At 43.7% G+C, this 10,437-nt stretch overlaps 1 protein-coding gene across 3 annotated transcripts in view; it reads left to right on the top strand.

Annotated features, from left to right (window-relative positions):
• The first annotated feature begins 6,297 nt into the window (after positions 1 to 6,297).
• Positions 6,298 to 10,437, top strand: part of RC3H1 (ring finger and CCCH-type domains 1) — an 84,620-nt gene continuing 80,480 nt past the window's right edge. For all 3 annotated transcript variants that reach the window (XM_066371549.1, XM_066371550.1, XM_066371548.1), the window contains exon 1: positions 6,298 to 6,598. The gene's annotated coding sequence lies outside the window, so the exon portion shown is untranslated. The remainder of the gene's footprint in view (positions 6,599 to 10,437) is intronic.

Here is a 10,437-nt window from a genome sequence, read left to right as displayed (position 1 = left end):
TCTGTGAGAGCCATACAACGACCCGTTACATTACGCATCATCCAATAAAAATTTGGTATTCTCCCGGAGGATAGCTATGATTGGCTCCAGCCACCTGCAACCATGAACATGAGCAGAAGGAAATGAATGGATTGTAATACATGAGAATGTTTTATATTTTTAACGTTTTTTTTTTTTATTAAAGATTTGTCTGCGAGCCAGATGCAGCCATCAAAAGAGCCACATCTGGCTCACAAGCCATAGGTTCCCAACCCCTGTGCTAGAGGATATCATTCAGTTACAAAATATATTTCATTTCAATATTCCTATTATTTCTTATTTAGACAAGATGGAACTCTAAATTAGTAACTCAAATTACTAGCTATATAAATAAACAGTAATCCTTTCATACTAGTCCTCAGGTTATTTATATTCTCATATGTGTTTTCTAATATCTAATAGTGTGACTCAGGTATTATACTTTTGGGAATCAATTTTTTACTTTAGTATCCTATTTCTGGTTGATAGTTTATACCCTCAAAAGCATTAATATTTTATAATACAAGGAATAATTAGAAAAAGAAAAGCTTCAGATTAAACTAGGTAGATTTAAAATAGTACATTCAGAAGGGTACGTTTTATTCATTAGTTTAATATTCTTAAAGTGAGAATTTATTATTGTCATGGGCTAAATTATGTCCACTCCTCTCCACAAAATTCACATACTATAGTCATAAATCTTTGTAGTACCCCAGAATGTGGCTCTATTTGGAGATAGGGGCTTTAAAAAATAATTAAAGAAAAATGAGGTCATATGGATAGGCCCTAACCCAATAAGGCTGGTGTCTTTATAAGGAGAGGTAATTAGGACACAGACAGACATGAAATGAAGACCATATGAAGACAGAGGGAGAAGATGGCCTCCACAAGCCAAGGAGAAAATCCTTGGAAGAAATCTAACCTGCCTATACCTTGATCTTGAATGTATAGCCTCCAGAGAATTGTGAGAAAATTTCTGTTGTTTAAGCCAGTGGTCCCCAACCTTTTTTGGGCCACGGACCAGTTTAATGTCAGAAAATATTTTCACAGACCGGCCTTTAGGGTGGGACAGATAAATGTATCATGTGACCGAGACAAGCGTCAAGAGTAAGTCTTAGACGGATGTAACAGAGGGAATCTGGTCATTTTTAAAAAATAAAACATCGTTCAGACTTAAATATAAATAAAACGGAAATAATGTAAGTTATTTATTCTTTCTCTGCGGACCGGTACTGGTCTGTGGCCCGGGGGTTGGGGACCACTGGTTTAAGCTATCCAGTCTGTTGTATTTGTTATGGCTGCCCTAGCAAACTAACAATATGATGAAGAACAACAGCATTCTACTTAGTTTTGCTCAGTGAAAAGTGGGCAAAATGACACTTTAAAGTAGTGCCTAGTATGGGTCTCTTTGTTGAAAGTTGTTTGATGCCTCTTTAGTAAAGGGGTGCTGTTTCCGATCACCCTGAGATGAGTCAGAGAAGGTAAGTTGAAGTTCGGACATGCTCAATGTTGGGCTGGAAGCCTTCATGGGATGTAGGTCAGCTCAGAAGTAACTTCAGGTAGGAAACATCAGAAACATCATTTTATTTAGCTCTTTTGAAATCAAGTCTACAGGACCTAGTTCCTGAAATCTCAGAACTGGCTTGTATTACACCGGCCATGATTACATTGGATAGCTACCCTGGATCTAAGGCAACCTAAGGCAATCTAAGACAACATGTTTGGCTTAGTTTACAGAGCCTGACTTGGGCCTAATTTAGGATTAGACCTTAAAGATGAAGAGTAGGTCAGAAGGTATTTGTTTTCTCATACTGCATTCGTGTACTTGCTCAGGACATCTTCCCCTATATTTTGTTTATTTTTTAGTGATTTATTATAATGAACACGGGTAAGAGGAATATGGACAGGGGGAAGAAGTAGGTTATGGAGCATCTATGTATGTATAGGGGAGAGGAGGGAGGGAAGGATGGAGAGGACTCACTTGGCTTTCCACCCTTATTCTGCCAGAAGCAGTTCAGAAAATTCAAATGACTCGGCTTCAGTACTCCCTATTTGTGCCTGTGTTTGTGTTTGAGCATGTCATTCCCCCTCAGCCCCTACTTTAACCACGTTTTTTAGTTCATCCAAACTCTATTCTTACACTTCCAACTTCCCATTTCTTATTCTTCCTCACCCTTCACCCCCCACTTTGAATTGAGAGCTGGACGTACTTCTAGGCCTGTGTGCGTACACATCTAATATCGTACATAATATTGCAACCTGTCAAAAGGTAGATTCTGTGACATTAGCGTGAAGATTCCTACTATTTCTGCCTTTTAATTTTCACAGAACTTTGTGGTTCCTATGCAATCATCACCAAGCTACTTTATACTCTATTTGTTGACTTGCATATCTTACTGTATTACTCCTACTACATTTTTTTTTAAGGCAGGGACACATGATTCATTCATCTTTGTATTTTCTCTTCCCATCCCAGCCTTTCCAGCTCTTTGGGCTCCTCCACAATAATATAGTATTTATAACTAAGAAGTCAAGGAGATGTGTGGCACATCTGACCTTTCTTAGACTCTGTCTCATTTACTGAAATAAGTGGGTTGCTAGCTAAGGTCTTTTCTAGCTTTAATATGACAAACAATGCTTTAGGTTGATAAATATACATTTCAGATCAATTTTTTCCCCAGAGCAATTTTTAAGCATGTAGTAACTTTAAAAAAGAAATCATCTAACATAACCTAAAAAGCATAGGTTACTCTCATGAATAAATGAACAAATAATCTAAGGAAAAACAATATAATACAGGCACATCAGAAATACATTGAAAAAATCCATAAGGCATTATGTACTCTGATTTGCATGTTATCTAAAACACAGCATTAATACTGTTTTAGGATTCATGCTAACAGCAAAAATATACTTGATGACTTATCCTTAGTTGATCAAGAAACTAAAGACTATAATAACACACAGAAAATGGATTAAAAAAAATGTTAGTACTAAGTGCCACGTGCTGTTCTAAGTTGTTTACATGAAACAACTCATTTAATTTTCATAGTATATCAATGGTGGTGGACCAGACACAGTCTAAATTTCTAGGCATTCTATATCAGAATTAAATAATAAATTATAAAATAAAACTAAATTGTGTTAAAGCTACAAAATAGTGATTTCTAAGTACAAAAGACTATAAAACATTTACTGTAACCTGTTTGTCTTTGGCAATTCATTCTTAATGTGTTATCTGAGCTCAAGGTACTTTTCAAACACTGTTTTACTGTATTAATACAAATTTTCTTGATAATTTTATTTTTAAATTTTTTATTCATTGATTTTTAGAGAGAGAAGAGAGAGAGAGAAACATTGATTTGTTGTTCCACTTATTCACACTGTCTTTGGTTGATTCTTTTATGTGCCCTAACCAGGGATCGTACCCACAACCTCAGCATGTCAGGATGACACTCTAACCAACTGAACTATTCAGCCACGGATTTGTATTAATATAAGTATTACTGTATTAAAACAAATTATGCACTTTTAGGAGTTTAGATGATTAAATATATATAATTTTAAAATATATAAAATTTAAATGTCAATATATTTAATCTTATATTTCAACACTCTGAAAAATGTTACTATTACCTAACAATAACATAGCAAAAACTTTTAAACAGCAAAATGAGAAAAACGGAGCTTAATTCACTAGCTAAAATTCTTATAGAATTAACTTGGGAATAATATCCAGACTACCTTTTACCCCTTCACTGAATAACTATATTATCTTTCATCTAAATAGACTCAGTCTCAAGGATTAAACTATTCTCTGTATCTTGTACGTTCAGCCTAACTGGGGAGTTTAAAGCATATAAATGACTTCTCACAGATTAGTTTTTATTGTAAACACTTCAGTGTTTACTTCAAAGCTGCCCTTCACCTTTTTCTGCCAAATGTTTGTTTAATTACTATATCATTAAAATGAATTTTGGGGCCCTGACTGGGTGGCTCAGTGGATAAAGCATCTATCCTGCACATCAGAGTTCTGGGGTTACACACACATCAGGCACCTAAGAAACGATCAATGAGTGCAGAACAAAATGGAACAATTACAATAAGTGAAACGAGTTGATGCTTCTCTCTGTCTCCCTCCTGTCTTTCCTTCTCTCTTCTTTCCCCTCTCTCCTTAACTCTCTCTCTCTCAAATCAAAGGAAAAGTTTTAAAAAATGTATTTTGTGAAGCCCATTCATTTAAAACTTATTCTTAACTGAAATATTGATGAAATAAATTTAACTTTAAAATTCTATTTTTAAATGAAATCTTTTTTTTTTTTTTTCTGTATTTTTCTGAAGCCGGAAACGGGGAGAGACAGTCAGACAGACTCCCGCATGCGCCCGACCAGGATCCACCCGGCACGCCCACCAGGGGGCGACGCTCTGCCCACCAGGGGGCGATGCTCTGCCCCTCCAGGGCGTCGCTCTGCTGCGACCAGAGCCACTCTAGCGCCTGGGGCAGAGGCCGAGGAGCCATCCCCAGCGCCCGGGCCATCTCTGCTCCAGTGGAGCCTCAGCTGCAGGAGGGGAAGAGAGAGACAGAGAGGAAGGAGAGGGGGAGGGGTGGAGAAGCAGATGGGCGCGTCTCCTGTGTGCCCTGGCCGGGAATCGAACCCGGGACTTCTGCATGCCAGGCTGACCCTCTACCACTTAAACGAAATCTTGAAGGAGTTTTACCAACAGAGGTACAACTATTAATAGCTCAAAGAATATTATCTAGGTTGCTAGGTCAAAATGGAAGTTCCTGGCTTCCCCTAAAGCAAGTTAAGTTGGCATGTTTGCCTAGCAACAGCCACTAAAACCTTCTGTTGTGGAAGGTTCCCTAGGAGTGAAAAGAAGGGAGGAGGAGGAAAAGCAGGAACAGATTAATCTGTATTTTCCTAGCAGGGGACTGAGACCTGGCCATTTGAGATAGATGTTCGGTTAGCATATGTTAGCCCAATCCCTCTGTGGTAGCTAGAAATTTGCGCTTTGTAGGATTGGAGTTACTAATTAGCAGATTGAAGGCAAAGTTAGAGATTTAGTTCACTTCAAAGGCAGTCATTTCCAATCAACAGAAAGATCAATAGGTCTAAAAAGAAGCTGAAATCTGAGGAGCAGGAGGGTATTAGCAACTAAAAACTCTCCCCTGCTCAAAGTTCAGGGAGGAGTGTGATATATTATTTACAAATAACATAAAAACACTATCTGTCATAGGGAATGGATTTTATCATGATAAAAACAGAAGCGTCTCTAAATATAGTTCAGCACTTTCCTTGGTATCGGGGATGCGTGCAGTGAAGAAAGGACAGGAAAGCAAAATCTCCGCACTCTTGGCCAAGATTTGGAGTAAACAATGGGGGTGATAATACAGAGGACTATCTATTAACTGGGTGCTTATTTGAGGACCATCTCTCTCCTCTATTCTAATAAGACGACTATTTCGAAATTAGGACTGCATGGTACAACAAGCATTCCAATTGTCGCTCTTATTACACGCCAGAATCTGGATAAACCGAATTGCCCTGCAGAGGTCTCTGGTTACCCCAAAGCAAAAGGGCACCTTCTTCATGAGGGAGAAGAAACTTTCAGTCATCACAAAGTTAGCTTTTAGGTCCAGAAGCTCCTTCAGGGACCGAATCTTTTCCTGTCTCCCTCTCCCCAAGCCCCGTCCCTCCCAGAGAGCTCTTACTGTTGCTCACAGGGGCCTGGGGCACGTTCTGGAGCAATGAGCGTGCAGGCCTTTGGGCCGGTTCGTCCAGTTGGGAGGCTGAACTCTTTGGGGACTCTTGAGAGGGGTAACCAGGGCAAAGCAAGTGTGATGGAGAACCTGGATAAAATGAAGTAAGAACAAATTCTTCTGGGTTGGGAGAGGCGAGCTATGGCAAAGGAACCAGAAAGGAGGGACAAGAGCTGAGAAGCCAAGGGGGTTAGAGGTGGTCCGGAATAGGATAGCAACGTCAGGAATTTTCTAATTCACCTTCACCGTCTGGCCACCTGCCCGCTGGGCGCAGAGGCGCTGGGGGGGTTGAGCCGGGCGGTCGGAGGGACCAGTTCCCCGGCTCAGGGCGTGTTGCGCTCCGGGTCCGGGCGGAGCGCGTCCCCAGCCTCCCCGCGGGGCGTCGGTGGTGGGTGACTCAGAGCTTCCCTCCCGCCCCGCCCCGCCGCCGGCCCCGCCCCCGGAGGCGGAGCCTCGTCCGGTCCCCGCCCCAGTCTTCAGTGCGGGCGGGAGTCGGAGGAAGAGGAAGGGGACGAGGACAAGAGAGACCGGGCGGCGGCGGCGGCGGCAAAGGAGGAGGAGGAGGAGGAGGAGGTGGAGGAGGAGGAAGAGGAGGCCGACCAACAAGATGGCCCCTGCTGCCGGAGCAGCCTCAGCAGCAGCAGGTGGGGGGCCGGAGGCGGCGCTGGCGGTGGCGGTGGTGGCGGCGGCCGTGGCCCGGCGGCCTGGGACAGAGGCAGAGTCGACGGTGGCAGCGGCAGCGGCGGCGGTGGCTGCCGCGGCGGTGGCGACGGCCGCGGGGACTCGGAGCTGAGAGGAGCTGCTGCTCGGACCAGCGCGGTGAGCGGACGACGGCTGCGGGGGAAGCGGGGTGGCGCGGCCTGGCCCGGCCGGGGTCGGGAACAATAGGCGGCGGCGGCGGCGGTGGCGAGGAAGGGGCTGTCCCTGCCCGGCCTCCGCTCGCGGGCCGCGGCCGCCCGCCCGGCCGAGGGGCTTGGCAGTGGCCAGCGGCCTCTAGGCCTCAGGCCTCGGCGTGCCGCCTGGAGGGCTTGCGGGTGGGTAGGCCGGGAGGAGGTGCGGACGCCGCCCGGGACTGGGGGAGGGCGAGCGCGGCTCCGGCCGGGGAGAGGGGGCCAGCCGGCTGCCTAGCGCCTCTGCGACTCCCGGGACCCGGCGGGGAGGAGACAGCGGCGGGGAGACGCCTCTGGACCCCCCAGCCTGAGGGGTGGAGGAGGTGTAGGCGTCTGTATACAGGCGCTGCCTCTGCCCCCCTCCCCCGCGGGGCTGCTCTCTTCCCAGCCCCTTGGGCGCTCCCCTTCTGGGCCCAGTGGGTTTTACGACGTCTTATTTCCCTGGAGATCGAGCCCGATAGCCTTCTTTCTTCCTGCTGGCGAGACAGGGAAAGTGGGGACGCAGGTGTCTTTTCAAAAAAATTTTAAGTGCAACAACAAAAAATGTGCAAGGTAAAAAGGTGATTAGCGAGAAGGGATGGAGAGGGATGGAGGTCTAAGGGATGGTCCTCCTCTTTACACATCTCTAGGCATCAGTGCTCTCTATACGTCAGAGATGCCCACGTCCCGGGTGAGAGTGGAACAAGGGCGCTTTTGGAGTACTCGTAATGTTACTCTTGACATCCCAGACTCGTCCACGGACCTGAAAACAAAGCCACTTACTGGCAACGCGAAGACAAATCGTAGTCTCTGAAGAGAACTTTGTTTCACACCAACCGATGTTCATTATTAATGTGCCGCATAAGAAACAGAAATAACTAGCATGAAATGGACCCGGTGGAGCATTCCTTCAAGAGACAGAAGTGGTTCTGCAGGCCAGAACTTCCTGTGTCCTGCCTCATGCTCTAATTTTGTCTTTCAGTAACTTGTCCTAAAATTATTCAAGACCAACCCTTTCCTCTGAGTTTGACATTTGTTTTTTCTTCTTTCTCTTATTCTTTTTCTTTATTGATTTTTTTTTTTTTTTTTTTTTTGTATTTTTCTGAAGCTGGAGACAGGGAGGCAGTCAGACAGACTCCCGCATGCGCCCGACCGGGATCCACCCGGCACGCCCACCAGGGGGCGACGCTCTGTCGCGACCAGAGCCACTCTAGCACCTGGGGCAGAGACCAAGGAGCCATCCCCAGCGTCCGGGCCATCTTTTGCTCCAATGGAACCTAGGCTGCGGGAGGGGAAGAGAGAGACAGAGAGGAAGGAGAGAGGGAGGGGTAGAGAAGCAGATGGGCGCCTCTCCTGTGTGCCCTGGCCGGGAATCGAACCCCGGACTTTCGCACGCCAGGCCGACGCTCTACCACTGAGCCAACCAGCCAGGGCCTTTGTTGATTTTTGAAAGAGTGAAAGAGAGAGAAGCATGATTTGTTTCTCCACTTATTCCTGCAGTTGTTGGTTGACTCTTTGCCTGAGCCCTGACCAGGGATCGACCTGCAAACTTTCCAAGTCCAGACAATGCTCTAACCAACTGAGCTACCAGGTCAGGGCCCACATTTGTTTTCTAAAGCATATAAGATTTCAAAACTTTATTATAATTTTCAAAAATTGGAAACAACTGTTCTGTTTTGACTGGTTAAACTTATCAAGAGACAGCTGTTCATTATATTTGCCCTATGGTACCGGTGGCTGAAACATCAGCAATTAACTACTATTTCTCCTACACTTAATTGTTTAAAGGCATCGACCAGGTCCATTTCCAAGTGGGGGAAAATTATTCAGGTTATTTCTATTCCAGTTTCTACCTAGGTGTGCAGAAATGTGCATTAAAAATAGTTTGGATGCATCCAAAAGATTACTTTCCACTCTAACCCTAAATTGTGTGGTCCATCTAGATTGTATTCTTAAGAGGAAGATTGACCTGTACAGAGGACATGCCAGTTAATATCTTTCATTCATCTTTAGGGTAAATTTCTAATTAGAATTGTTGTCCATGTCTGTTGTAATTCAAAGCATTTTTCAGGTTACAGTATATGCAGTTTAATGATCTGCTGTAGTCCTTAGTTCTTCCACAAGAGTTGATAGTAAATAGGCAAGCAGTTGGATAAAATGTGGAGGATGAAATATCTTGTTTAGGCTTGAAATATAGTGGATGAATATGAATGACTTTCATTTTATGCATAGCATAGCAATGTTGGGGATGCTTTGACTATTTAAATGATGAGGAAAGGAACAACTTTTGCATGGTTCCTGCTAATGAATTTTCTGGGAATAATTTTCAGAAAGGACACTTTTTTTTTTTTACAGGGACAGAAAGAGTCAGAGAGAGGGATAGATAGGGACAGACAGACATGAACGGAGAGAGACGAGAAGCATCAATCATCAGTTTTTCGTTGCAACACCTTAGTTATTCATTGATTGCTTTCTCATATGTGCCTTGACCGTGGGCCTTCAGCAGACCGAGTAACCCCTTGCTCGAACCAGCGACCTTGGGTCCAAGCTGGTGAGCTTTTGCTCAAACCAGATGAGCCCGTGCTCAAGCTGGCGACCTTGGGGTCTCGATCCTGGGTGTTTTGCATCTCAGTCCAACGCTCTATCCACTGCGTCACCACCTGGTCAGGCCAGAAAGGACACTTTTTAAGTGCTCCAATCAGTTTTTTTAATGCTAAATTTTATTAGGTCAGTGCAGAATGTAAGTAAAGTCTATATTGCAATGGCTCTTAAATTTTTCTGCGATCCTAAACCTATTACAACAATTTTAGTAATTTATGAGTTTGTAAATTGTAAGTGGTTAGTGTGCTTTGTTATGAAAAATATATTGTGTCAGGGACTAATTTGACTCATGCCTAATATTTTTCTGAAGTGTTTTGTTTTTTTTGGTGTGTGTGTGTGAGAGAGAGAGAGAAAGAGAAAGAGAAAGAGAAAGAGAAAGAGAAAGAGACAGGAAGGGAGAGAGATTAGAAGCATCAGCTCATAGTTGCAGCACTTTGGTTGTTCATTGATTGCTTCTCATACTGCCTTGACTTGGGGAGGGGGCCCTCCAGCCAAGCCAGTGACCCCTTACTCAACCCAGCAACCATAGGATCGTGTCAGGGATCCTGTGCTCAAGCCTGTGACCCTGTGCCCAAGTCTGGAGACCTTGGGGTTTCGAACCTCAGTGTCCTAGGTTGGCACACTATCCACTGTGCCACCACCAGTCAGGCTGAAAACAAAGCTTTTTTTTTTTTCTTATTTTATTTTATTTATTTATTTTTTTTCTGAAGCTTGAAACGAGGAGAGATAGTCAGACAGACTCTCGCATGCGCCCAATCTACCACTGAGCCAACCGGCCAGGGCCATGAAAACAAAGCTTTTTTAGTGTTAAGATTTTGTATTTGAAATTGGATGTTGATTCATTTATGAGTTGAGTCTGGGTCCCTATTCATTTCTGTTTAACATCGAAAAGTCTCTTGAAGAATTCTGTTTTTATTTGTGTCAAAACTTTTTAAAGATTTAATCCTTCAACTGTCATATCTTAGTTATCAAAGTTTATTCTGATTATTTCAGTTCAGAATTTCTAAAGTAATATTTAAGAATTTCCTTCTAAGAGCTTTCGGGGCCATATCTTGAGCATCAGGTTTGCATTTTCCTAGTAATACTGAAAGTTAATATATGTTTCATTCATTTAAAAAGATTTGGAAAGGTTTTTTTGTACAAAAATATTAGTTTTCAAAGCATGTTTGTTGAATGAATAAAAACATT

Source organism: Saccopteryx leptura, chromosome 2 (genome assembly GCF_036850995.1).
Source record: "Saccopteryx leptura isolate mSacLep1 chromosome 2, mSacLep1_pri_phased_curated, whole genome shotgun sequence".
In the NCBI taxonomy this organism is placed as follows: Eukaryota; Metazoa; Chordata; class Mammalia; order Chiroptera; family Emballonuridae; genus Saccopteryx; species Saccopteryx leptura.
The sequence above is the reverse complement of the archived record's forward strand: the minus strand, read 5'-3'. Positions and strand labels throughout refer to the sequence as shown.